Source organism: Microcebus murinus, unplaced genomic scaffold (assembly GCF_040939455.1).
Source record: "Microcebus murinus isolate Inina unplaced genomic scaffold, M.murinus_Inina_mat1.0 scaf006_hap2_Mmur4.0, whole genome shotgun sequence".
Lineage (NCBI taxonomy): Eukaryota > Metazoa > Chordata > Mammalia > Primates > Cheirogaleidae > Microcebus > Microcebus murinus.
The window spans coordinates 1116677-1125802 of NW_027438952.1; the positions used below are offsets into that span (position 1 = coordinate 1116677).

General features: G+C 63.1%; 2 pseudogenes; both read right to left on the reverse strand.

The window, feature by feature from the left end:
• Window positions 1-2708: 2708 nt before the first annotated feature.
• On the reverse strand, window positions 2709-2827 carry LOC142866666 (uncharacterized; annotated as a pseudogene).
• A 3851-nt stretch (window positions 2828-6678) lies between these two features.
• On the reverse strand, window positions 6679-6797 carry LOC142866667 (uncharacterized; annotated as a pseudogene).
• Between the last annotated feature and the right edge of the window lie 2329 nt (window positions 6798-9126).

The following is a 9126-nucleotide window of genomic DNA, read 5'->3' on the forward strand; positions in this document are numbered from 1 at the left end:
ACCAAGGAGAAGCCAGGGAGTTCCCAACGCCCCAGGTGTCCTCAGCCCACGACTGGCTGCTGTGGGAATGCGAAGCCCGGCTCCTTGTCTCAGAGCGGGGTTCCCAGGAGGATCAGGCTGAAGCTGGGACTTGGCCGCAAAGTGTCCCCTCGCATGGCCACCCCCTTCCCCTTCCTGCTCCTCTACTCCTGGTGCCCCTCCATCCAGGGGCCAGACCTTAAAGAGTCACCGCAAGAGAATCCTGGTCCCAAAGGAGCCTTCTGGGGGACCGGTGCTGAGAGAGGTTGTGGGCATGTCCCGCTGGGGCTCTGCCCGACCCAGGGCTGAGAGACGCAACCTCCCAGCTCTGGGTCCCTGCAGGAAGTGTTGGCAAGCACAGGGCCAGTCCTCCAAAGGCCCAGGTACAGGGAGCCCAGGCCAAGCAGCCTGTGGAAGAAGCCACTTGCCGTGCCACCCCGGGAACAGGACTGCAGGCCCCGGCCCTTCCCACCTCCTCCTCCTCCTCTTCCCCCCCACCCCCCGCCCCCACCCCTCCACCGACATGGCACAGGGCTCAGAGACACCTCAGACCCTTGCTACCCAAAGTGCAAAGGGCATCGGTTGCTCCTCCAACCCCCCCGCCCAGCAGACCACGTTGTCCAGCCAGCCCCCGGGCCTCCCTGGGGTGCCCAGCACAAAAGTGCAGACACCCACCGGACCCTCAGTCTCAGTTTTCGGATGTTTTTGCCACTCTAAGGACCCGCAGGCCAGCTGGGCCTTCGGGCAGGACAGAGAGCCCCGGAATCCGACGTGGAGAGCTGCGTGTACGTCCCCATCAGGAGGCGGTCCCCACCTCCGGGGCTCTCCCCTTGCGGGGAGCAGCAGCCCCAGGGCCTCAGGCAAGACACCAGGCTGGGCCCCCCCACGGCACAGCGGGGGGGGGGAGGGGGCACAGCGGGGGGGGGCACGTTCCCCGCACAAGCGCCTTAGGGACGGCTGCTGGAGACTGCTGCGGCCACCCTGCTGCCGGGTTTCTGGAGGGCTTCCTGGAAGCAGCGTCCACACCAAGCCCTTGGAAGGCCCAGGCGACGGAGGAGCCAGCCGGTCAGGCAGGGGCCGAGGACGGTGAGAGGCCGGGCGGGAAGGAGCATGTCAGGCAGGGGCAGAGGACGGTGACAGGCCGGGCGGGAAGGAGCCGGTCAGGCGGGGGCCCAGGACAGTGACGGGCCTGGCCGGGGAGGAGCGAGTCAGGCAGGGGCAGAGGAGACGGGCTGGGTAAGGGTTAGGGTTACAGTTAGGGCACAATTCACAATCGCAAAGATGTGGAAGCGACCCGAGTGCCCATCCATCCAGGAGTGCATTAATAAAATGTGGCGCGTGGACACCACGGAGTGCCATTCGGCTGTGAGGAGCAGCGGTGAGAGGGCACCTCTCGTGTTCTCCTGGCCAGAGCTGGAACCCGTTCCAGTAAGCCAAGTATCCCAAGAATGGACACACGAGCACCACGTGAGCGCGCTCACCGGCAAATTGGTACGAACGGATGGACACCTAAGTGGACAGAGAGGAATCCCCTTCCTCGGGTGGGTGTCGGGCGGGTGGGGGGAGGGGATGGGCATACACATCCATTAGGAATGGGGTGGGTGCGCACCGACTGGGGCATGGGCGCACTTGAAGCTAATGACCCGAGGGGGGAGGCTGGGAGAGGGCAACGTACCCGACCTTAACATTGGTACCCCCACAATACGCTGGAGGTATACAACATGAGAGGTAAATGAATAAGAACACAGGGGGGAGGGGGGCACGGGCAACACATGTCACCTGAATACTTGTACTCCCATCATCTGCTTGAAAAGAGAGAGAAAAGAAAATGCAATAATAGAGGCCGGGCGCGGTGGCTCACGCCTGTAATCCTAGCTCTTGGGAGGCCGAGGCGGGTGGATTGCTCAAGGTCAGGAGTTCAAAACCAGCCTGAGCAAGAGCGAGACCCCGTCTCTACTATAAATAGAAAGAAATTGATTGGCCAACTGATATATATATATATATAAAAAAAAATTAGCCGGGCATAGTGGCGCATGCCTGTAGTCCCAGCTACTCGGGAGGCTGAGGCAGAAGGATCACTCGAGCCCAGGAGTTTGAGGTTGCTGTGAGCTAGGGTGACGCCACGGCACTCACTCTAGCCTGGACAACAAAGTGAGACTCTGTCTCAAAAAAAAAAAAAAAAAAGAAAAAAAAAAAAAAGAAAATGCAATAATAGAGGTAAGAGACACTTTTTAAAAATAATGAATCCGAAGAGAAAAGTAAAAGGAGGCCTGTGGAGCAGGTCTGGGTGTGACTCCGGATCCCCCAACATCAGGTGCCACCACCAAAGATTCCTACGTGGAGCCCGTAGAACCCCAAAAGCAACGGGACGAGTTCTGGTCACATACTCCCTCAAAATGACATCCTGGCCTTCTTCTGGAACTCCCTCCCCTCTCAGACTCTCAAGGTTTCCTCCAGCGTGTCGGTTCCCACAGAGCAGACCTTTGGTCTGAGACCTGACAGTCCAGATGCCACGCGTGCTGCCGCGTGGCGGCGGTGTCGCGGCTTGGGACAAGAGGAGGCCCCACGGTGCGGGCTGGGGCGCCAGGCACAGCGGCGGGCGCTGAGGGTGGGGGTGACCCCCACCCCGGGCCGCCGCCGCGCTCCCAGAAAGGGGACAGAACGAGAGGCAAAAAAAAAAAAAAAGCCGCCGCCTAGGGCACCCGTGATTCCCGGGCGGTCTCCCATCCAAGTACTAACGAGGCCCGACCCTGCTTAGCTTCCGAGACCAGAGGAGATGGGGGGCGTTCAGGGTGGTGTGGCCCTAGACGGCGGAGGGCGCCCCTGCCCCGCTCAAGAAGCCGAGCCTCTCTGCGCTTCCCCGCCGCCGCCTCCCGCCCCAGGCCCCGCGCCGGGCCGGGCCTGTTGAGTTCGCCGGCGGCCGGGTCCGGCGGGCTCCGAGGGACCGGGGTGATGGGCGGGGCGGGGCGGGGCGGGGGGCTGTCTCTCTCTACACACACACACACTCACACTCACTCACACTCACACAAGATGCGCCTCCACGGCTGGACTCGCCAAGGTGGAGACCTTCCAGCCCCCCTCCTCTCCCCGCCTGGCCTCCTTCACCTACCCGCCGCCCACCCCCAGCGCGTCGCCGCCGCTGACTGCGCACGCGCCCGGCGCTCGCCCTCTGACCCCAGCCAGGGGCCGCCCTCCCCCACAACCGCTTTCAGCTGTGCCCCCCTCCCCCCGCCCTGTGGGTGGGCTGCCGCCTATTCCCCCGGGCCAGGGCTGGGGCACAGCGCAAGGGGGAGGGGAGCGAGTGTATGGGGCATCTCTCTCTGGGGATGTGTCCCATGGGTGGGGTGGGGTGGGGTGGGGTGGCGTGGTTTGTGGGGCGCTGAAGAAATCAGTCCCCTCCATCTCCCACCTCTGGAAAACGCCCAAGCCCTTGGAGAACTGCCGGCACCGCTACCGTGGGGGCCGGGACCCTCCTCTGTGTCCTCCTGTGGCCCAGTCCAAGGGGCCTGGGCCTGGCCGGGGCTGCATTGGACCCCGACCACCCTGGCGTGTGGACTCGCCAAAAATCGGCCATTAGATATTGGATTCCAGCTTCCTTGAGGTCATTTCACTAATGAGTGCACCGGAAAGAGTTTCCTAATCCATCTGTGAGGGTGGCAACTGAAAGAGAATTTGAAAGCTGACAGAATAGGCGAGGGAAGGCATAGGAGATTTCCACACCCAGCAAGGAAGCCTTTCCCGAAATGGAAGAAAGAAACGAGCAAACAGAGACACCGGTAGCCCGCCCGGATCAGAGTCTGCCCCCGAGAGAAAGCACCCTGACCAGGTTCACCCGTGGGTGGGTGGCGAGCTAGCGGCATTCAGAAGAGCGAGGCCCGCAGTCTGTGCGGAAGACACCTGCACTCGGGTGTGTGTGGCGGCGCGATTCCCAAGCAGCTCCAGATGTTAAACCAAGGAGAAGCCAGGGAGTTCCCAACGCCCCAGGTGTCCTCAGCCCACGACTGGCTGCTGTGGGAATGCGAAGCCCGGCTCCTTGTCTCAGAGCGGGGTTCCCAGGAGGATCAGGCTGAAGCTGGGACTTGGCCGCAAAGTGTCCCCTCGCATGGCCACCCCCTTCCCCTTCCTGCTCCTCTACTCCTGGTGCCCCTCCATCCAGGGGCCAGACCTTAAAGAGTCACCGCAAGAGAATCCTGGTCCCAAAGGAGCCTTCTGGGGGACCGGTGCTGAGAGAGGTTGTGGGCATGGCCCGCTGGGGCTCTGCCCGACCCAGGGCTGAGAGACGCCACCTCCCAGCTCTGGGTCCCTGCAGGAAGTGTTGGCAAGCACAGGGCCAGTCCTCCAAAGGCCCAGGTACAGGGAGCCCAGGCCAAGCAGCCTGTGGAAGAAGCCACTTGCCGTGCCACCCCGGGAACAGGACTGCAGGCCCCGGCCCTTCCCACCTCCTCCTCCTCCTCTTCCCCCCCACCCCCCGCCCCCACCCCTCCACCGACATGGCACAGGGCTCAGAGACACCTCAGACCCTTGCTACCCAAAGTGCAAAGGGCATCGGTTGCTCCTCCAAACCCCCCGCCCAGCAGACCACGTTGTCCAGCCAGCCCCCGGGCCTCCCTGGGGTGCCCAGCACAAAAGTGCAGACACCCACCGGACCCTCAGTCTCAGTTTTCGGATGTTTTTGCCACTCTAAGGACCCGCAGGCCAGCTGGGCCTTCGGGCAGGACAGAGAGCCCCGGAATCCGACGTGGAGAGCTGCGTGTACGTCCCCATCAGGAGGCGGTCCCCACCTCCGGGGCTCTCCCCTTGCGGGGAGCAGCAGCCCCAGGGCCTCAGGCAAGACACCAGGCTGGGCCCCCCCACGGCACAGCGGGGGGGGGAGGGGGCACAGCGGGGGGGGGGGGGCACGTTCCCCGCACAAGCGCCTTAGGGACGGCTGCTGGAGACTGCTGCGGCCACCCTGCTGCCGGGTTTCTGGAGGGCTTCCTGGAAGCAGCGTCCACACCAAGCCCTTGGAAGGCCCAGGCGACGGAGGAGCCAGCCGGTCAGGCAGGGGCCGAGGACGGTGAGAGGCCGGGCGGGAAGGAGCATGTCAGGCAGGGGCAGAGGACGGTGACAGGCCGGGCGGGAAGGAGCCGGTCAGGCGGGGGCCCAGGACAGTGACGGGCCTGGCCGGGGAGGAGCGAGTCAGGCAGGGGCAGAGGAGACGGGCTGGGTAAGGGTTAGGGTTACAGTTAGGGCACAATTCACAATCGCAAAGATGTGGAAGCGACCCGAGTGCCCATCCATCCAGGAGTGCATTAATAAAATGTGGCGCGTGGACACCACGGAGTGCCATTCGGCTGTGAGGAGCAGCGGTGAGAGGGCACCTCTCGTGTTCTCCTGGCCAGAGCTGGAACCCGTTCCAGTAAGCCAAGTATCCCAAGAATGGACACACGAGCACCACGTGAGCGCGCTCACCGGCAAATTGGTACGAACGGATGGACACCTAAGTGGACAGAGAGGAATCCCCTTCCTCGGGTGGGTGTCGGGCGGGTGGGGGGAGGGGATGGGCATACACATCCATTAGGAATGGGGTGGGTGCGCACCGACTGGGGCATGGGCGCACTTGAAGCTAATGACCCGAGGGGGGAGGCTGGGAGAGGGCAACGTACCCGACCTTAACATTGGTACCCCCACAATACGCTGGAGGTATACAACATGAGAGGTAAATGAATAAGAACACAGGGGGGAGGGGGGCACGGGCAACACATGTCACCTGAATACTTGTACTCCCATCATCTGCTTGAAAAGAGAGAGAAAAGAAAATGCAATAATAGAGGCCGGGCGCGGTGGCTCACGCCTGTAATCCTAGCTCTTGGGAGGCCGAGGCGGGTGGATTGCTCAAGGTCAGGAGTTCAAAACCAGCCTGAGCAAGAGCGAGACCCCGTCTCTACTATAAATAGAAAGAAATTGATTGGCCAACTGATATATATATATATATAAAAAAAAATTAGCCGGGCATAGTGGCGCATGCCTGTAGTCCCAGCTACTCGGGAGGCTGAGGCAGAAGGATCACTCGAGCCCAGGAGTTTGAGGTTGCTGTGAGCTAGGGTGACGCCACGGCACTCACTCTAGCCTGGACAACAAAGTGAGACTCTGTCTCAAAAAAAAAAAAAAAAAAGAAAAAAAAAAAAAAGAAAATGCAATAATAGAGGTAAGAGACACTTTTTAAAAATAATGAATCCGAAGAGAAAAGTAAAAGGAGGCCTGTGGAGCAGGTCTGGGTGTGACTCCGGATCCCCCAACATCAGGTGCCACCACCAAAGATTCCTACGTGGAGCCCGTAGAACCCCAAAAGCAACGGGACGAGTTCTGGTCACATACTCCCTCAAAATGACATCCTGGCCTTCTTCTGGAACTCCCTCCCCTCTCAGACTCTCAAGGTTTCCTCCAGCGTGTCGGTTCCCACAGAGCAGACCTTTGGTCTGAGACCTGACAGTCCAGATGCCACGCGTGCTGCCGCGTGGCGGCGGTGTCGCGGCTTGGGACAAGAGGAGGCCCCACGGTGCGGGCTGGGGCGCCAGGCACAGCGGCGGGCGCTGAGGGTGGGGGTGACCCCCACCCCGGGCCGCCGCCGCGCTCCCAGAAAGGGGACAGAACGAGAGGCAAAAAAAAAAAAAAAGCCGCCGCCTAGGGCACCCGTGATTCCCGGGCGGTCTCCCATCCAAGTACTAACGAGGCCCGACCCTGCTTAGCTTCCGAGACCAGAGGAGATGGGGGGCGTTCAGGGTGGTGTGGCCCTAGACGGCGGAGGGCGCCCCTGCCCCGCTCAAGAAGCCGAGCCTCTCTGCGCTTCCCCGCCGCCGCCTCCCGCCCCAGGCCCCGCGCCGGGCCGGGCCTGTTGAGTTCGCCGGCGGCCGGGTCCGGCGGGCTCCGAGGGACCGGGGTGATGGGCGGGGCGGGGCGGGGCGGGGCGGGGGGCTGTCTCTCTCTACACACACACACACTCACACTCACTCACACTCACACAAGATGCGCCTCCACGGCTGGACTCGCCAAGGTGGAGACCTTCCAGCCCCCCTCCTCTCCCCGCCTGGCCTCCTTCACCTACCCGCCGCCCACCCCCAGCGCGTCGCCGCCGCTGACTGCGCACGCGCCCGGCGCTCGCCCTCTGACCCCAGCCAGGGGCCGCCCTCCCCCACAACCGCTTTCAGCTGTGCCCCCCTCCCCCCGCCCTGTGGGTGGGCTGCCGCCTATTCCCCCGGGCCAGGGCTGGGGCACAGCGCAAGGGGGAGGGGAGCGAGTGTATGGGGCATCTCTCTCTGGGGATGTGTCCCATGGGTGGGGTGGGGTGGGGTGGGGTGGCGTGGTTTGTGGGGCGCTGAAGAAATCAGTCCCCTCCATCTCCCACCTCTGGAAAACGCCCAAGCCCTTGGAGAACTGCCGGCACCGCTACCGTGGGGGCCGGGACCCTCCTCTGTGTCCTCCTGTGGCCCAGTCCAAGGGGCCTGGGCCTGGCCGGGGCTGCATTGGACCCCGACCACCCTGGCGTGTGGACTCGCTAAAAATCGGCCATTAGATATTGGATTCCAGCTTCCTTGAGGTCATTTCACTAATGAGTGCACCGGAAAGAGTTTCCTAATCCATCTGTGAGGGTGGCAACTGAAAGAGAATTTGAAAGCTGACAGAATAGGCGAGGGAAGGCATAGGAGATTTCCACACCCAGCAAGGAAGCCTTTCCCGAAATGGAAGAAAGAAACGAGCAAACAGAGACACCGGTAGCCCGCCCGGATCAGAGTCTGCCCCCGAGAGAAAGCACCCTGACCAGGTTCACCCGTGGGTGGGTGGCGAGCTAGCGGCATTCAGAAGAGCGAGGCCCGCAGTCTGTGCGGAAGACACCTGCACTCGGGTGTGTGTGGCGGCGCGATTCCCAAGCAGCTCCAGATGTTAAACCAAGGAGAAGCCAGGGAGTTCCCAACGCCCCAGGTGTCCTCAGCCCACGACTGGCTGCTGTGGGAATGCGAAGCCCGGCTCCTTGTCTCAGAGCGGGGTTCCCAGGAGGATCAGGCTGAAGCTGGGACTTGGCCGCAAAGTGTCCCCTCGCATGGCCACCCCCTTCCCCTTCCTGCTCCTCTACTCCTGGTGCCCCTCCATCCAGGGGCCAGACCTTAAAGAGTCACCGCAAGAGAATCCTGGTCCCAAAGGAGCCTTCTGGGGGACCGGTGCTGAGAGAGGTTGTGGGCATGGCCCGCTGGGGCTCTGCCCGACCCAGGGCTGAGAGACGCCACCTCCCAGCTCTGGGTCCCTGCAGGAAGTGTTGGCAAGCACAGGGCCAGTCCTCCAAAGGCCCAGGTACAGGGAGCCCAGGCCAAGCAGCCTGTGGAAGAAGCCACTTGCCGTGCCACCCCGGGAACAGGACTGCAGGCCCCGGCCCTTCCCACCTCCTCCTCCTCCTCTTCCCCCCCACCCCCCGCCCCCACCCCTCCACCGACATGGCACAGGGCTCAGAGACACCTCAGACCCTTGCTACCCAAAGTGCAAAGGGCATCGGTTGCTCCTCCAAACCCCCCGCCCAGCAGACCACGTTGTCCAGCCAGCCCCCGGGCCTCCCTGGGGTGCCCAGCACAAAAGTGCAGACACCCACCGGACCCTCAGTCTCAGTTTTCGGATGTTTTTGCCACTCTAAGGACCCGCAGGCCAGCTGGGCCTTCGGGCAGGACAGAGAGCCCCGGAATCCGACGTGGAGAGCTGCGTGTACGTCCCCATCAGGAGGCGGTCCCCACCTCCGGGGCTCTCCCCTTGCGGGGAGCGGCAGCCCCAGGGCCTCAGGCAAGACACCAGGCTGGGCCCCCCCACGGCACAGCGGGGGGGGGGGGGGAGGGGGCACAGCGGGGGGGCACGTTCCCCGCACAAGCGCCTTAGGGACGGCTGCTGGAGACTGCTGCGGCCACCCTGCTGCCGGGTTTCTGGAGGGCTTCCTGGAAGCAGCGTCCACACCAAGCCCTTGGAAGGCCCAGGCGACGGAGGAGCCAGCCGGTCAGGCAGGGGCCGAGGACGGTGAGAGGCCGGGCGGGAAGGAGCATGTCAGGCAGGGGCAGAGGACGGTGACAGGCCGGGCGGGAAGGAGCCGGTCAG